Genomic DNA, 17,610 nt, shown 5'->3' with positions numbered 1-17,610 from the left:
ACGGTATGCATATTTAAACCGTTGCTTCCAATTAGAATGTCTGACAGGAAAAGAGGGCTTGTTTCACTTTTTTCTCGACGGAATAATATCTCGAGCGACATATGATTACGGCCGAAAAGCCAACTATGCCGAACTGAGGAAAATGTTGTTCAAGTTTTCCATGTTTAGTTCAATTTATTTCTTAAAAACAATGGAAACCACATTTTCTTATCAAACAATATAAAGTAAACGGCCCAAAACTTGAGTTGTTAAATGAGCATTGTATAACTCATTTGAATACTATGAGGTAGAACTAACGACGAATCGCTGCTTAGCTGATTGACTTTTCCTAAACAGCCGCCTATCGCGTGTTGTCTGGTTTTTGGTGTTCGATAAAAATAAAGTTAGATTGCGGATGAGTAATAAGGTCAGGGTCGGGAACGAGGATGCTGTCTAAATACATTAAAGTTCTCCCTCTTTGATATGAATTTCCATATGATGTACAATCAAAAACTACAGTTTCCAGACCTCATACGGATAGGTACACAACAAACCATTTACCTATCGTCCCTAAATCCACATACGATTTGCCGCAGCAAGATATTATCATCACGTCCTTCAAGTCACCATATTTTCATATGTTATTAAAAACCTGCTCTATATACGCAAACAAGCACATGGCTCAAGCACACGCAGCCACATTCATATCCGCCACATGTACCGATAAAACTAGTTTTTTTTTGCATCTCCTTTTCAAAATCTCACACCGCACCTTGAACTTCGCATCAGCAGCGAGGCTCCGTGAGCGCAATACCTAGTTGCTGGCTGCTGGCGCATTACACACCTGACCTGACAGAGCAGAGGGTTTTACAAACTTGCTCTCGAACGAACCACTCAGGCCAAAACAAAGCCAGCATGAACTTGAAAACGTACGTACGTAGCAGTAGACCTGTGCGCCGATCCACTTTGGACCGGCGGCGGCGTGAACGCAATTTTCTATCGGCGGCGGCGGCTTAGCCGGCGCCACGCCGCGATGGTTCTCGGCGGCGGCGGCGGCGGCTAGGATCGGCGCGATTCAAAATTTCTTCGGTGTTGAAGAACAATTGTTTTTTGTAATATTATTTGCATGTCTCGTGCATTAATGGCAATAAGCGTAATTTATATTGTACGCTGTTAAAGAATCCTTCAGGAATATAATGAGAAAATGCACCTGAGATTCCTTTAAAAAATTCTTTAGGTGACTGGATCCATTTCATGGTACAGTGTAAGTTTTTTTGTTCTTCCGTATACCTATGCGCATCCTCGTGTTAGTGTTAAAACAAAGGAATGCAAAAAAAAAGTGAATCTACTTAGAAACCTCGCAGTTAGAAACTGTAGAAGTGCTTGATGAACACCAAGCTGCGATACAAAAATTTTCAAATGGAGGATGTAATGTAAACAAAAAAGATCAGATGAGAAAATTCCTGAAGGTCAGAAAACCGTACAAAAATATACATGGAAATGGAAATTTTCCATGAGTTCCCCATACAGAAATTCTGGGACACGTATTATTCATCCCTTGGAACTTCTGGACAAGGAAATCCCTAAAACTCATAGATATGGAATTTTTGGAGTTAATTAAAAACTGGGAGTATAAACCACTCCCCCTCCCACAATTTCACAGGAATTCTTGAAGAAGAAACATTTTAGAAGTTCTATCGAAAGAATTCCCCAGAATACAAGGAGAAGAAATTTCCTATAAAACATAGGAGAAGAAATCCTCATAATTCGAGAGGAAGGAATTCCCTAGAGTTAGGATGAAGTGAATAATTCGCCGGGGTTCTCGGAGGATAAATTCCTCCAAATTCCTTAAGTAGGAATTCATTTTAATTTTTGGGGGAAGGATTTTACAAAATTCGTGCGAGAGAAATTGCCCGAACCTTTGGAGGGGCAAAAATCCTAAATGAGATTTAGGAAAATTTCTGTAGAAGGAATTATTGAAGGAAAAATATTTATTTATTTATTCATTTTTATTCAATTCTTATGTTTCAATGACTATAAGGATAAAAATGTACCCCAAATCTAATTATTATATGTACAAACAAATATGTTAATAATACAGCAATCAGAATTCATAAGAAACACGTCAATACAATTAAACAGGACATATCAATCTTCAATTTTTGTGTAAATTTGTGCCTCGAAAGTGTGCTGCAAAAAGTCGTTGTAGAATAGCTGGCAATGAATTAAAATCAAAGAGATGGAACACTGCGTTAGAATTGGAATATCCCAGAGCTTCTGAAAAAGGAATTCTCCAAAAATACTAATCTTAGAGTTCCTTAGAGTTCTTTATTTCCTAGCATTCCTGGAGGAGAATTTCTCCAAAATAGCTGGGGAAGATTTTCAGTGAGAGAAAAGAATACCTGCGTTGCTGGAAGGGAGGCGATGGTGTTGCATTTATTTAGATTTTTGGGGTGGATTTATTCCCCATAATTCCTGAATGGGCAAGTTCTAAGACCACCTGAGATGGTAAGAATGATTGGTAAATCAGTTTCCCAGAATTCATGGAGCAGGAATTTTCTAGAGTCATAGAGAAATTGTTAAAAATTAAAGAAAAATAACGGGGAAGGGTTGTTTGGCCGAAACTCATTCGGCCGAAAGCCATTTGGCCGAATGCCACTAGGCTGAACAAACCATTAGGCTGAAACCCATCTGGCCGAAATGGTCGCTTGACCGAAAGGGTCGTTTGGCCGAAAGGGTCGTTTGGCCGGAAGGGTCATTGGCCCGAAAGGGTCGCTTGGTCGAAAGGGTCATTTGACAAAAAGGGTCATTTGGCCGAAAAGGTCGTTTGGCCGAAAGGGTCATTTGGCCGAATAGGTCATTTGAAAAGTGAGAAATTAGGAATAAGAAAAGTAACGTCTCATTTCTCACTCTTAATTTTTCTCTTCTCACTGTAAAAAGTGAGACGTCTCACTACTCACTTTGCGCTCCTCTTTTTTTTTACAGTGTGTAGAGAGAAATGAGGAGTAAGAAGATAGACGTCTCAATTCTCATTCCTTGTAAAAAAAATTAGGAGCGTGAAGTGAGTAGTGAGACGCCTCACTACTCACTTCGCACTTCTCATTTTTTTACAGTGAGAAGTTAGAAATGAGGAATAAGAGTTGAGACGTCTATCTTCTTACTCCTAATTTCTAATTTTTCAAATGACCTATTCGGCTAATTTTTTTTTCTGCCAATTGTCCCATTTGGCCAAATGACCCTTTCAACCAAATGACCCTTTCGGCCAAATGACCTTTTCGGCCCAACGACCCTTTCGGTCAAGTGACCTATTCGGCAAAACGACCCTTTCGGCCTAATGACCTTTTCAGCCTGATGGTATTCGGCCAAATGGCTTTCGGCTGGATAAGTTTCAGCAAAACGACCCTTCCCCTTCAAAATAACAGTCTGCAGGGGCCAAAGTCCCGAAATCCTTGGAAGTAGAATTCCCCATTATTTCTGAAGCAATAAATGATCAGAACTCCTGGGTAGGAATTCTTGAGAACTTCTACAGAAGGTATAACCCTGTATTCTTGAAATACCAGTTTCCCAGAATTGCTGAAGAAAAAATCTTGAAAATTTTCTGGGAAAAGAATTTCTTTAATTTAAATAATCCAAAATTTTTAACAGAGCAATTCCTCAAAACTCTTAATGTGGGAACTCCCGACTTCTTGGAGGAGTCTTGAATCCCCAGAACTTCTGCAGAAAGAGTCGCTGGTGGCGGAGTTCCCGAAATTGCAGAATCCCAGAAATGAATTTTCCAGAGTTCCGGGAGAAGTAATTTCCTAGGAAGGGTTAGCTAAAAATGTACCTGGATTACCAGTTATGTTAAAAACACTAGCATGATGGCCATGCATTTCGTAGTTGCTACTCCGTGTTTGACCAGTTGGTATATTTTAATTGGATGCCGAAACGAGCTTTTTTTACTCATTTCGAATTTTAACAGTTAACTACTAGAACTAATCAAGTTGTAGGTATAGGGCTAGAAGATGGAAACGGTATGAAAGTCCATTTCCAGTTCTAGAGATTGCTAGAGCATGAGAAATATATGAAAAGATACAAAGTAGGAAGAATGGAACAGGCCTGGGACTGAACCCACGACCTTCTGCGTATAAGGAGGAAGTGGTAGCCATATGACCACCAGGGGCGTTATATGACTAGTTATGTAAAAAAGTAGCTCAAAAATATGTCTAGCTCTCTTATGTACGAAATGGCTCAACGATGATTATGTCATTGTCAGAAATGCTATGCTGTTCACCGTATCGAACCAATTGATGGCACATTACATCATGTCTGTCATCAGTTACAAAATCATATTTTCTAAAATTTCGTTCGATTAAGCAACTAGGAATTATGTTTCTGCCTGACTTTGGGCCCCACGTCTTCTCTTTAGCAAATACAATTCTAAGCGCAACGGATCGTTTTCCAATTTTTATAATAATTAGAAAAGACTCATCCCTACCTATAAAGAAAAAATATACATCCCAGTCCATACAAGAATTGCCTGAAGTATAGGCCTTGAGCTCCTTGAGGGCTGCAAGTTTTATTTTTATTCGTTTATGCTGACTGTGGTCCATATAATTAAATTTGATGAGAGTTTTCCATCCCAGTTCATCCAAGAATTCCCTGGAGTTTAGGCATGAAGATCTGCTCGCGTACCCAAAAGGCTATTATCTCTTTTTCACAATGGATACTTAATTAGTATTGAGCGTCTTAGGGGAAGCCTTGAAAATTTCTGCGCTTTTTATTCCATACATCCAAATTGGATATCCGCTCAAAAATTATTTTAATGCAGGTCTTCCGAGAATTTCCTTGAGTTTACGCCTTATTGGATCTTAGATATGTTTAAAAACGGTTCATGTTCTATGTGATCCAAATAACCAAATTGGATAACCCTTAAACAAGAAGTCAAATTTCAAGAAGGAGCTAATAGATCTTTCATTACCCGTATAAACCTTCCCGGGCAGAAGCTATGAACAGAATAACAAAACATGATATGGACTTGATTGATATAAGAGATAAAAGAACAGGCCACAATATCAAAAATTTGCACCGAAATATCATTTAAATATCAAGATATGCTATGGATAAGAAAAAACTAATGGCACTTGATATCGATCACTTATTACAAATAACATATCTTGATATTCTCATAATATTTTAGTGCAAAATATTGATATTGTCGCCTGATCTTTTATCTCTTATATCAATCATGTCCATATCTCATTTTGCTATTTTATCAACATTTGATATTATTGAGCTATTTTCGTCTACTCGGGTTAAGATCGCGGAATTCTTGGGTTACCTGTAATGGAACACATGTTGAATGTATATCCAATTTGATTCTGAGAGACGAATACCCTCTGTTGGGTAAAGTCTCGTTAAAAAGAAAAAAAATATTCATAAATCACTAGGAATATTGATATATAGACCGTAAGATATTAGTTTACGCTTTGAGATCTCTCTAGGAAATTATTGGAAGACCTGAAACGAACCGGGCGATAACATAGTTAGTTAATCGATTTATTTGCGCAGATTGCCATGTATCATATTTAAAAGAATTCGAAGATCAATTAAATGAAAAACAAGTAATCTTAACAAAAAATCTATTTGCATCCTAACATCAAAGTAACATGAAAAGACGGTTGAGCGTAAATGTTCTTTTCAGCGGCGCAGCCGAAATTTTTCAAATGTATAAGGGTAAACGGAATTTTTCTTCTAACAAATTGGAGAGGAGGATAAATTCCCAAAACTACCCCCAGGCTACAGAACTTAAATTATTTCAACGGCTCGCTCAAAATTCACCGGCGGCGCGGTCAAAAAATTACAGCGGCGCGCCGGTCAAAAACGGTGGCGGCGGCGGCGCATAAAAATCGTCGGCGGCCGCGGCGCGGCGCGGCGGCGCACAGCTCTATTCGTGTCCATTCAACTGCATGATACAGGTTGGAAGAAGTCACGCATTCAGCGTCGTAAAATACCGCGGCGGTGCAGCAGTATCAAATTAAAAGGCGATATGAATGAATGAATCACATCAACTCACTACTTCTGCAATAATAAAATACAGATGTTAATTATTTTACTAACTGAGTCTAATCAAGTCGTTTGTGAATTGTGATGATCTGACAAATCTTGATAAGAATGGCCAAGTGAACATCGCGAAAAAAAATTAAATATTTAGCTAGACTCATTTCCTATCTCCTATATCAATGATGCAATGAAAAGGAATTTGATTTATTTCCTTTTTTGTGTTTTTTTTTTTGCAGTGGTCACGCATGTTAGCAAAAAGAAGTCACGAGATTAATGTTGTATTTCTTTCTCTCGCGATGAGATAAATATATGGTCGGTCTGTGAACTGAAAATGGGAACAGTTCCCTTAGATTTATTACACGATTTTGCTTAGGGGTCGTTCAAAAATGATGTCACAGGTTTTAAGGGGAGAGGGGGTCCAAGATTTTGTGACAGTACATGTACTAGGTATACAAAAAAGCGTGACAGAGGGGGGAGGGGGTCTAGACATCCTAAAAAGTAGTGGACGTCACATTTCAATCGCCCCTTAACAAAAATCTTGACATTCTTTTCGACATCGCCACATTGCCAACTAGTGGGCTGTTTAGCACTCACACAGTTGTTAACTTTAGGGTTTTATAGCTAAGTAACCATTTCTGAATTTTTATACCATGCTTCAAAGCTAAATAGCCCAGGAAAATTGAAAGACTAATTAGACTAAGACCGGCCTCAGCAACAAACTAACGCCGGTGGACTATTGATCCCTAGAACATCACGTTAGAATTCCACAGAATTTGTCGTGGAAGTACAAATTTTTCCTTAAAAATTCCATATAATTTCCCGTTGAAATCAAAAAAAAAAAAAATCTCTTGATTTTTTGATTTTTTGAACAGAGAAGAGTCGTTGGGCAGAAAGCCATTTTGCCGAAGCACACAACCCAACAAAAATTGGAGGTGAAAAATGCACTTATATGATTAAAAATAGTCCTCGATAGCTTATATAGCTAAAATTCCCAAGCAGCACAACTTGTTTCACTACTGAACATTTCACTGTGTTGCAACTATTCGGAAAGAAACAATCTTTGCCTATGTGCCATCAAATATAACTCTCTTGCAATCTAAAAAGCGCAAGAGGTGGAGCCTACGGAAACATCCTTCGATTGCAGTAAAATTGCAATAATGTTGCAAAATACTACAGCGGAAAAAATAAAATAAAAATATAAAACTGGATTCGATTTATGGATCTTGTGATTGATAGTCCTTCATTCTACCACAGCACTATTCAACACTTCGGATGGACTGAATGTTGACTCACCATAAAAACCTTACGATTATGAAGTTTTGTACTCGGGTTTTCTGTTACTTGATTGCACCAGCACCGGAAAAAAATGTGAGTTGTCAAAATGTTGAACGATGCTAAATTAAACATGAAGACACACTCAACTTATTTGCAACTTAATTTTAACAAACAAATAAATTTTGAAAGGCGCATTGAAGTTACATGTTAAAAAATATGCAACTTGATGATTTTGTTTCGTGTTTGCACCATAAAGTGCAGTATTCTTTGGTTGTTTGTTTCCAAATGTTAAACACGTACTGCATTGCAATGTTAATGAAACATTGATCACAACTCGAACCTTTTTGACATCTTGATGCAACTTTTTCGTGCTTTGATGTTTTTCCAATGCCTTTAATGAAACTGAATAGAAACAAGGTGCTTTTTGGAAGATGTTGCGTGTGCTACTTGGGTTGTTTGTTGGTAAAGCTGAAAGTTGTTTGTCCTAATATCACAGAGAACAGAGGTTCATCTTGCTTTGTGCAGCTGTGTAAAACCTGGTACTGGTCAATTTAAAGCAGGCATTGCAAACCAACCCTTTCATTCGATCACCTGAGTAAAGATACTGATGAAATAATGGGATATTGACCTTAGTTATCTAACCGCTCAGTCAACAAAGTGCAATGTTCGTCATGGAGACACATTTTTTCACAGCTTTTGTTGTAGCAACACCTTCGCAGCGTGAACAAACCTGGCTATCAGGATCATCATCAAACGCTCGAATGATAATAGGGGGATTCACTTAACGTCGTAGGTTGCTGTGTATCTGTTTATGGAAATGTTTCATAGGTGATTTGAAATATGTCCCTTGTGATTGAGTGTGAAACATTTCTATAATCAGATACGCAGCAACCTACGACGTTAAGTGAATCCCCCTAATGTCTTTCCAGAGTGCTCTTTGATTACATAAGCAAAGATAATATTATGTGCTCAGATGATATTGACATGCCTGATTTAAAGTATGTCGTTATGCATCCGTTGTGCGGTGCTAGTGTGATGGAAATTTGCCGTATTTTACTTTATAGCGCTAGTGTTCATTCAGATTTACCAATAGATGATAGTCCCACCTCGTTTACTAGTGTACACACATTTTCAACAAAATTTTGTTTCTCTGTGCTAATACGCCGTTTGGCCAAACAAACCATTTGGCTAAAGCCTATCTAGTCTAAAATTATTTCGCCAATATGTCATTTGGTCGAACAGTTCTTGTTCGCGCCAACGCGAAGCAGTTGTTTGATGCCCTGCTCCCCCTTCAACTACGTATTCTCTAGGTTGGCCGAATAGGTCAATTGGCCGAAATGGTCGTGTGGCAGAAGGAGTCATTTGGCTAGAATAGGCCTTCGGCTGAAAGTGTCGTTTGGCTGAATCGGTCATTTTGCCAAAAAAAAGGCCATTTGACGGAAAATTCCGTTTGGTTAAAATAGTTGTTTTGCAGAAAGGAAATTTTCGTGCCAACTGTCTTTTTGCCAAGCGGCATTTTCGGCCGAATAACCTATTCGGTCAAATGACTTTTTCGGCCAACCAATCATTTCGGTCAAATGAACTGTTACGACAAACAACTTTTCATTCTAATTGCTAGTTCGGCCGAATGAGCCTTCATAATGTTTGTCGCTTTCGGCCAAATGTCATTTTTGGTCAAACCATTTTCGATCTAATACCGTTTCGGACAAACGTTTAATTCAGTCTAATGTAATATGGCTAGATGATTTTCGGCCAACGTGTTATTTAATCAAGTGGCATTCGAATAAATGGCTTTTCACCGAATAACTTTCGGTGAAACGAAATGTAGGGCTATTTGACCGAAAGCCACAAGGCCGCAAGGTGTTTGGACGAATATGTTGTATGGCCGAACAAACCATTAGGTGATTTCCCTTCTGGCCTACATTTGGCCTACATCAAAAGGTCGTAAGGACGAAAGGTCGAAGGGTCAAAAGGTTGAAGGGACAAAAGGTCGAAACAAAAAATCTGAGTCAAAAGGTCGAAGTTCAAAAGGTCTAAAATAAAAACGTCGAAGGACAAAAGGTCGAAACAAAAAAATCTGAGCCAAAAGGTCGAAAGGACAAAAGGTCGAAAATAAAAACGTCGAAGGACAAAAGGTCGAAAGTAAAAAGGTCAAAGGACAAAAGGTCGAAGATCAAAAACTCAAAAGCTCAAAAGGTCGAAAAAATTAGGCAAAACGTCGAGTGTTAATCAACCATTCTTTTGCACATTTATGTTTTACCTGATAATATTTCATTGTCGAATTTTTCCTTCTTGTAATCATAGGCCGTTCTTTCGAGATTCGCATATTTATATTTATTTGTGTCTCACCTGATTATATATTTTATTGTTGAATTTTCCTTCTTCTAATCAAAGGCTGATAAAATCGGGTCGAAAACGTGAGAAATCAGGGGTAGGGAAAACGTGAGAAATCAGGGGAGTGACAAAATCGTACAAAATACATTTGCTTTTATTATTAGAAACCGTTACGTGACGCTGTAAAGTTAAGAGGGGTGTGGAATTGACAAAATTTGTGTTGGGGAAGATCCATTAATTACGTAACGCAAAAATTGGGAATTTTCAACCCTCTCCCCCTTAGTCACACTTTTTGTAAGAAACATCTAAAAAAATTGTATGGATCATTATACTTCGCTCAACCCCCTCCCCCTCTAAGCGTTACGTAATTTATGGACGCTCCTTTACGTGATTCGTGAACGTTTGTGTTTCATTTTGAAGTCAACTAGTAACCCTCTAACGCCCAAAACCGCCTTCAGACGGAAAACCTTAATATTTTTTTTAAATTTTTATTGTTCAGATTTCAAAATTGATTTTTTACCTGTTTTTGAATCAACCTTCTGTTATTTTTTCGGCCCTCTTTTCCTTCGACCTTTTGTCATTTCGACCTTTTGTTCTTTCAATTTTTTTGACTTTAGACCTTTTTTTCTTTCAATTTTTTGACTTTTGATCCTTTGACCTTCGACCTTTTGTCATATATAGCTATGTATGTTAACAAAGAATCAGAAGAAATAAATTTTGGCTGTTACGCCCTTTTCAAATGTTGGTCTAGATTTTGTCCTTTCGACATTTTATCCTTTCGACCTTTTGTCCTTTCGACCTTTTATCCTTTCGGCCTTTCGTCCTTTCGACCTTTTATCCTTTCGACATTTTTTCCTTTCGACCTTTTGTACTTTCGACCTTTCGTCCCTTCGACCTTTTATCCTTTCGACCTTGTCCTTTCGACCTTTTGTTTTTTCGACCTTTGTCCTTTCGACCTTTTGTCCTTTCGACCGTTTGTACTTTCGATCTTTTGTCCTTTCGGCCTTTTGTCCTTTCGACCTTTTGTCCTTTCGACCTTTGTCCTTTCGACCTTTTGTACTTTCGACCTTTTGTCCTTTCGACCTTTTGTCCTTTCGAGCTTTTGTCCTTTCGGCCTTTTGTCCTTTCGACCTTTTGTCCTCTCGACATTTTGTCCTTTAGACCTTTTGTCCTTTCAACCTTTTGTTCTTTCGACCTTTTGTCATTTCGACCTTTTGTCCTTTCGACCTTTTGTCCTTTGACCTTTTGACCTTCGATCTTTTGACACAGATTCCGGTCGACTGACCATTTTGTCGAAAAAGTCGTTTGGCCGAAAAGATCATTTGGCAGAGAGGCCATCTGCCGAAAATGTTATTTGGCCAAACGGGTAGACATTTTCAACCATAGTACTCGTTCAGTAATTAACAATTGGCCGTTGGACCGAATGACATCTACGGCCAAATGGCCCTTTCTATCAAACAACCATTGCACTTTCACTTGAATTTGGGATGATTTAAGGTCACTCCTGACAGTTGTGCGCCGCCTCCGTATCGAGTGGTGTGCCCCCGAAAACGCGAGCACTTTGAAACTTGGATTCCGTCAGGAGTGACCTTAAGGACAAAAAACGCTAATTGAATACATTTTAACCCGTAAACAGTTAAATGACACTTGAAACATGCAACGTGTCGATGTTCCAGCGATTAAATTACCCCAGTAAATGTGTGCTTAGTCAAATTCGCAGAAATTTTAGATGGTTGTTACGTCAACTATGAAATCGTGGGCAGTATGGCCCTCTGCTAATTTTCAGTTTCTATTCATTTCACACTTGCCGCTCGCTTGCGGTGTCAATCGAATCTGTATCTTCAATCTACTCCCTTGCGATTTGAGTAGTATGTATAATAGGGTGGCTCAAATTAGTATGGGAAAAACTTTTTTCAAATTTTTTGATGGGCCGCCTTCTTATTCAGTTCTATTTGATGCCCTGATGCTCTGGACAAAATTTCAGCCAAATCGGCCAACGTTTGGACGGTGCTAAACTCGTTGGAAGTTTATATGCAAAAATGTATGCAGAAACATGCAAAAACAGTGCATTGCAGTTGGACGGCACAACTTACGATGAGGAACTATGATACTCATTCAGATCTTGAAGAATTTAATACAGAATGTTATGCAGAAAACCGCGAGAAGATTAGAGTTTGCCCGGCTAAGTTATTAGCCTTTCTCTGAAATAGGTTTGAGCAAATTTCGTTTCTTTTACCTTTGAAAAGAAATAAATTCACCCCTACAACACTCCAGTAAAATGCTAATGTCTTTGCCTAACAAACTTTAATCTTCTCGCGGTTTTCAGCTGAACGTTCTGCATTGAATTTTACAAGAACTGAATGAGTATCATGGTTCTTGATCGTAAATTGTCCCGTCCAACTGCAAATCACTGTTTTCGGATGTTTCTGCATACATTTTTCCATATAAACTTCCAACGAGTTTAGCACCGTCCAAACGTTGACCGATTTGGCTGAAATTTTGTCCAGAGCATCAGGGCATCAAATAGAACTGAATAAGAGGGCGGCCCATAAAAAAATTTGAAAAAGTGTTTTTTGAGCCACCCTAAATGTATAATTGTCACCGAAAAAAGCCAATAAATTGATTTCGACAAGCTCCACGTGTCATAAGACGAGTTTGTACAATCCCATTGAATTTCACCACTTAATTGTATCTTGAGAGATACGTATTTCGACCTCAACAGTAAGGCCGTCTTCAGTGTCTCGACTTCGACAAGCTGTTTTCCGTTGAATAACCGTTTCGGCCAAACGTTAATTTCGGCCTAATGCAATTCGGCTTGATGATTTTCGACTTAACGTATTATTCGGCCTAACGACTCTCGACTCTTCCTCTTTTCTAAATTATTTTCAATTGAATTTCCAAGAAATTTCTTATGGACAATACAAAAAGTTCCCTGTAGAATGCAAAGAAATTCCTTCAAAATTCAGATTTTTTTTGTTGAAATACCGACCAGTTTTCCGTAAAAGTTTTAAAACAATCACGTAAAAGTTGTTAACAATTATAATTAAAATTTCGTAAAATTCACAGTGGAAATTCCGAAGAATTTCTCATGAAAATTTTAAAAAATTTCGTGCTGGTTCCAAAGTATTTCCTACGAAAATTTCGAACAATTTGACGTTGAAATCCAATTTTTTTATTGATGTTCACATTTTGAAGTACATCCCGTAGAAAATCTAAAGAACTTTCTCTATAAATTTTGAAGAGTACTTACAGAAACTGTAGAAAATTGGAACATTTTTTTATGGACGATTATGATTTGAAAAATGTTTTGAAGGTAACTACTTTCCTTCGATGGGACTCGAACCCACGACCCTCAACCCGCTAAACTGGTGCTTTAGGCAACTAAGCTACGAAGGACCTCCGTTGGCCTTTTAAGCCCAAGCTGCCTAAGAATGCGTGGTTTCGCTGTATTCCTCTCAAGGTATTTGTGATGTTTTTGCTGTAACTGGATTACAACCCACTTTTTATTTTATACATTCCACACAGTGGTATTGTGACATTGGTTTTGGTGATTCTGGTCTTAGAGAAGTCAATTAAGTTCTATGGGCTAGGAGAACCGCATGAATGCTGTCATCAGAGAAAAAGTAGAATCACTAAAATTTACCACGGCAAGGTATAACCAACGGAATTCAAAATAAGTTTAAAAATTACAAGAAAAAGGTTTATTGCACGAGATTAGAAGTCTAATAAACGTCAAAAATAGTTATATAGTAGGATCAATTCGAGAAAAACATTTATTATCATGAACAATCAAACAAATATATCTACAATGTAGATAATCAAAAGTCTAATCCGGTGCTGTGTAAAGTTTTCCGTGATTCTACTTTTTCTTTTTTGACATTTCTCCTAGCGTATTGCTTTTGTCAGTTGATGAAGTGTAATGTATTAACGCATTTGCTCAAAATTACACGCGGCGCTCCCTTTGGGAAACGACGCACCGCAGTTTTTGCTGCCAGTATACTCGATTCTTATGGGGGGAAAACATTGCGGTGTTTCCTAAGGTGCGGTTGTTTCTTTCGACTATGAAACGCCGCGTGGAATTTCGTGCAAATGCGCTTTTGAAAACATTACAACAGCCGCGCGCTATATCGTATTGACATCACCCTACAATAACTCTAATATGTTTGAGGCATTTTTTTTAAAGAAACAGTGATAAATATCTCTAACAAAACGATGTATTATCGCTGAATTATTGATTAATTTACGCGATTAGCTAACGTAACATCCTAACATTACCTCCCGTTACCCTATCTTGACCCAAGAGGTTTTTTTAATGCGGCCATGATAAATTTTACATTCAATCAGGTATCGAGTGATATTTCTAACCATTTCTCTAAGCATTAATCATGGCGGGTAATAGGCAAACAATGATGTACGTTGTAGGTACACCAAAAACAAAATTTTAATCTTATCAATGCAATGCTTATCATCAGATGATTGGGCGTAATTTTTTAGCCTAACAGCATGACTGACACTTTCTATTATAGTATACAGTCTATTGTCTACTGAACGAAGTCGAAATGTTCAATGAAGAACATGATGATATAATTCGTATGGAGCTTGTTTAGTGTTTTTAGTGACACTAAAAACTAGCTTCCTTTATTAAGAAAATTATTTTAAGCTTTTTAGTGGAATGTCTTCACGTTTGTACAATCTGAAGACGATCTTACTGTTGAGGTCGAAATACGTATCTGTCAAGGTACAGTGGTGGAATTCAATGGGATTGTACAAACTCGTTTTACGACAAGTGAAGACATTCCACTAAAAAGCTTAAAATAATTTTCTTAATAAAGGAAACTCGTTTTTATTGTCCTTAGTGTCCTTTTTTAGTCCAATTATGCCTATATGAGAAATTATAAAGTTAAAACATTAAATGGAATGATACGGGTTCCTATTTCAAAAGACCAGGTCGTCCTAATTCGATTTAAGATTTTTGTTATGTTGTATGAGCAATTGACAAAGCCTAGCATTATATTTAGAGCAAGGCCACGTAGTTTACTTCATATCTGGTACACGCAGTTTCTTGCATATTTCTCCCACACAGTAGCCGTAAGAATGAATTCTCGCATTTTTTGGTTTGATGTGTCAATGTGCATAATTAAGATAAACAGTCCCTCCAATTGGCATTAATTAGCACAAATAACCAAGAGTAGAAAAGGGACAAGTGCGATTCCATTGAAAAGCGTTATTACCAGCGAAAATGCTGACCAAGCATCGTACGTTCCGAGGAATAATTTGAAACCGACACAATGGCAAATTTTCTCGGGGGTTTCACATTGCGGCAAGTATGTCTGAAATCTTTGGACTCACCCGCAAAGGAACGGTACTTATAGTCTCCATTCGGCGAGTAAGGTTCTTGCACCGCACGTACGAATATACATCGCGCAGCAAAATATTAATGACAACAACATTGTCCGCCCGTTGATTCAGTGCTTCTGTGAAGCTTGATTTTGATTGTCTTGGGTAGGCACTTGGATTCCATTCCCGTACATATGCATATGGAGCGACACACTACTGGCCGCATCGAACGTGCGCCACGTGATACTTCTTGGAAGTGCTAGATGCCTGCCGCAACGGATTTGGGATTGGGCAATAAAGCTGAATTGGAGTGGGTGGTATAAAGTGATTAATTAAGCTAACTGCGAGTGATGACAAATTGTTATTAATGCGTAAACTAAGTTGTAAAACAGACCATATTCCAGTAGACACGTATCGCGATAAAAAAGATTCATTCGTGAGCCGGCATCAGATTGATCTTTTGTTGAGTAGTTTTCATGCCTCACAGCAATGAACGATAAACACGAACCGGTCATGCGATATGCAGCTACTGTGTACCAATTTTCGGCATTGTCAAAATTTCCGCATCGCCTCCCACACGGCAGAACGCCAAACAGCCGTCCCGAGTTCATCCAACATTACGACCGGATTGTGGGTTTAGCCGAGCTCGCTGCAGAATCATATTTCACGGTGGATTTATTGGTTTCGACGAGCAGCAAAATTTGGTTTCCTTGTCCAATGACCAACTACTGCTTGCTGCCTGTCACCTCACGGATGGGAGCAGAAACATTTCCTACCATTGACACCAGTCGAATTCGGTTGAGTCAGAATTTCGAGACTGACGGCATGGCACCATCGCTGTTTCCTATTACATAAAGGTCATTTCGCGGGTTATGCAATTTCGCAATACTGTCGACAGTCATTTTTCACACTGCATTACGGTTGTTTGGGTGTTAACAAATTAGATAAGTAATTCCGTGGTTAGTTTGGTAACCAATGCATTGTATTCACTGGACAATGCTTTAGTAGCACCAGCGCCAGCGGTCAATCTGTGATTTAACTGAATTCACATTAATTTTCCACTCAATTGACTCTACTTTTCCTACAAGTCCTCTCCGTTTCCCAAGCCGGATCGTTCGTTTACTTTATTTATAAGTTACTTATTATTATATGTACTTAATATAATTGGTCCAATGCACATGGCATATGCTTCAGCGATAAATTGAATAGGAGTACCCACTCAATAATGGGATAGTATTAAACTTTACCCATTCAAGAGATACATACATTTATACATACCCTAGCAAATACGTCATCAGCTTATTTCCGTACACTTACTTAGTCATTGAAGGGCCACCTGTAGGAACGAAAGATAATGCGCCACATGTGGTTTTCCCCCGGGCGGTTTGATTGGCGTCTGAGCCGAGCAGACTACGCTAGCATCTGATAGACTGCGGCGAACGATTGCAATGATGTCGTACACTAATAAAATGTTCAAATAGGCTGTAAGTACATAGTGGTTACTCTTATCAGTAAGAAATTAGTTCAAATGAGTATTATTTTGCAGAGTCACCCAGCTTCTACGATTACTCAGGACTTAGCAAGAATAATAAAAAATCCAATTGGCATGTTAGACAAATTGAAAAAAAATGAGGAAATCACGCGAATAGTTTGACCCTCTTCCTCCCTTGATACATTTTGGGCACCAAAAATGACTTCAAAAAATAATAACTTCTTTTATTTTCAATCGATTTCGTCGATTCAAACAAACCGGTTAGGTATCTAGTTTTTGAAACGGGGAAGAGAATTGGGCCGTGTGGGGAAGGTTTTTTTTTAATTTAATTATTTACTGAAAGTCTTGAAACTCATCTATGTTTTCAATAGAAAAAATGTAAAGGTTCATGAGTTGGTTTATCCTTATTTCAGGATTCCTTGAAGATGTTGGTCATGTTCGTATAATCCGGGAAACCTGGTTCCTCCAGGGACTTTTTTATGTAATCTGAAATCTATCAAACTATCATCGTCATCATCCATCGGATTTTTTATAGATAATTCATTCGATTTTTTATAGAAAGGTCATCCGAATTTTCTTAGCATCCGAATTTTTAGGAAAAATTCATCCGAGCTTAAATCAAAAATACATCCAAATTTTTGTCAAAAATTCATCCGCATTTTTATCAAAAAATCATCCAAATTTCCATCAAAACTCAATTCCAAATTCTTACAAAAAATCATCAGAACTTCCATCGAAAATTCATCCAAATTTCCATCGAAAAAACATTCGAATTTTCTTAAAAAAAAAAATCGATTTTATATCAAAAACTCATGCGAACTTTAATCAAAAACTCTTTCGAGGTTGAATCAAAAATTAATTCGGATTTTCATCAAAAAATTATACGAATTTTCATCAAAAAATCATCAGAATTTTAATCAAACATACATACGAATTTTTATCAAAATTAAATCCGAACTTTTATCAAAAATTCATCCAAATTTGTATTAAAAATTGATCCGCCTTTTCATTAAAAATCCAACCGAATTTTTATCAAAAAATCATCCGAATTTTTAACAAAAAATCATCCAAATTTTCATCAAAAATTCAACCGATTCTTTTTATCAAAATTTCATCTTTATTTCTTGAGTTTGAACTTGATGACCGTACAA

The 17,610-nt window shown here is 37.8% G+C and overlaps 2 protein-coding genes across 2 annotated transcripts in view; both read right to left on the bottom strand.

Moving 5' to 3' along the window:
* The window catches only part of LOC134217603 (collagenase-like), a 457,454-nt gene that overhangs the window by 286,770 nt on the left and 153,074 nt on the right, over positions 1 to 17,610 (bottom strand). The window lies entirely within an intron of this gene.
* Positions 1 to 17,610, bottom strand: part of LOC134217601 (hippocampus abundant transcript 1 protein) — a 125,775-nt gene that overhangs the window by 76,698 nt on the left and 31,467 nt on the right. The window lies entirely within an intron of this gene.

This window comes from Armigeres subalbatus, chromosome 2 (genome assembly GCF_024139115.2).
Source record: "Armigeres subalbatus isolate Guangzhou_Male chromosome 2, GZ_Asu_2, whole genome shotgun sequence".
Taxonomy (NCBI): Eukaryota; Metazoa; Arthropoda; class Insecta; order Diptera; family Culicidae; genus Armigeres; species Armigeres subalbatus.
This window is presented reverse-complemented; position numbering and strand designations above follow the sequence as displayed.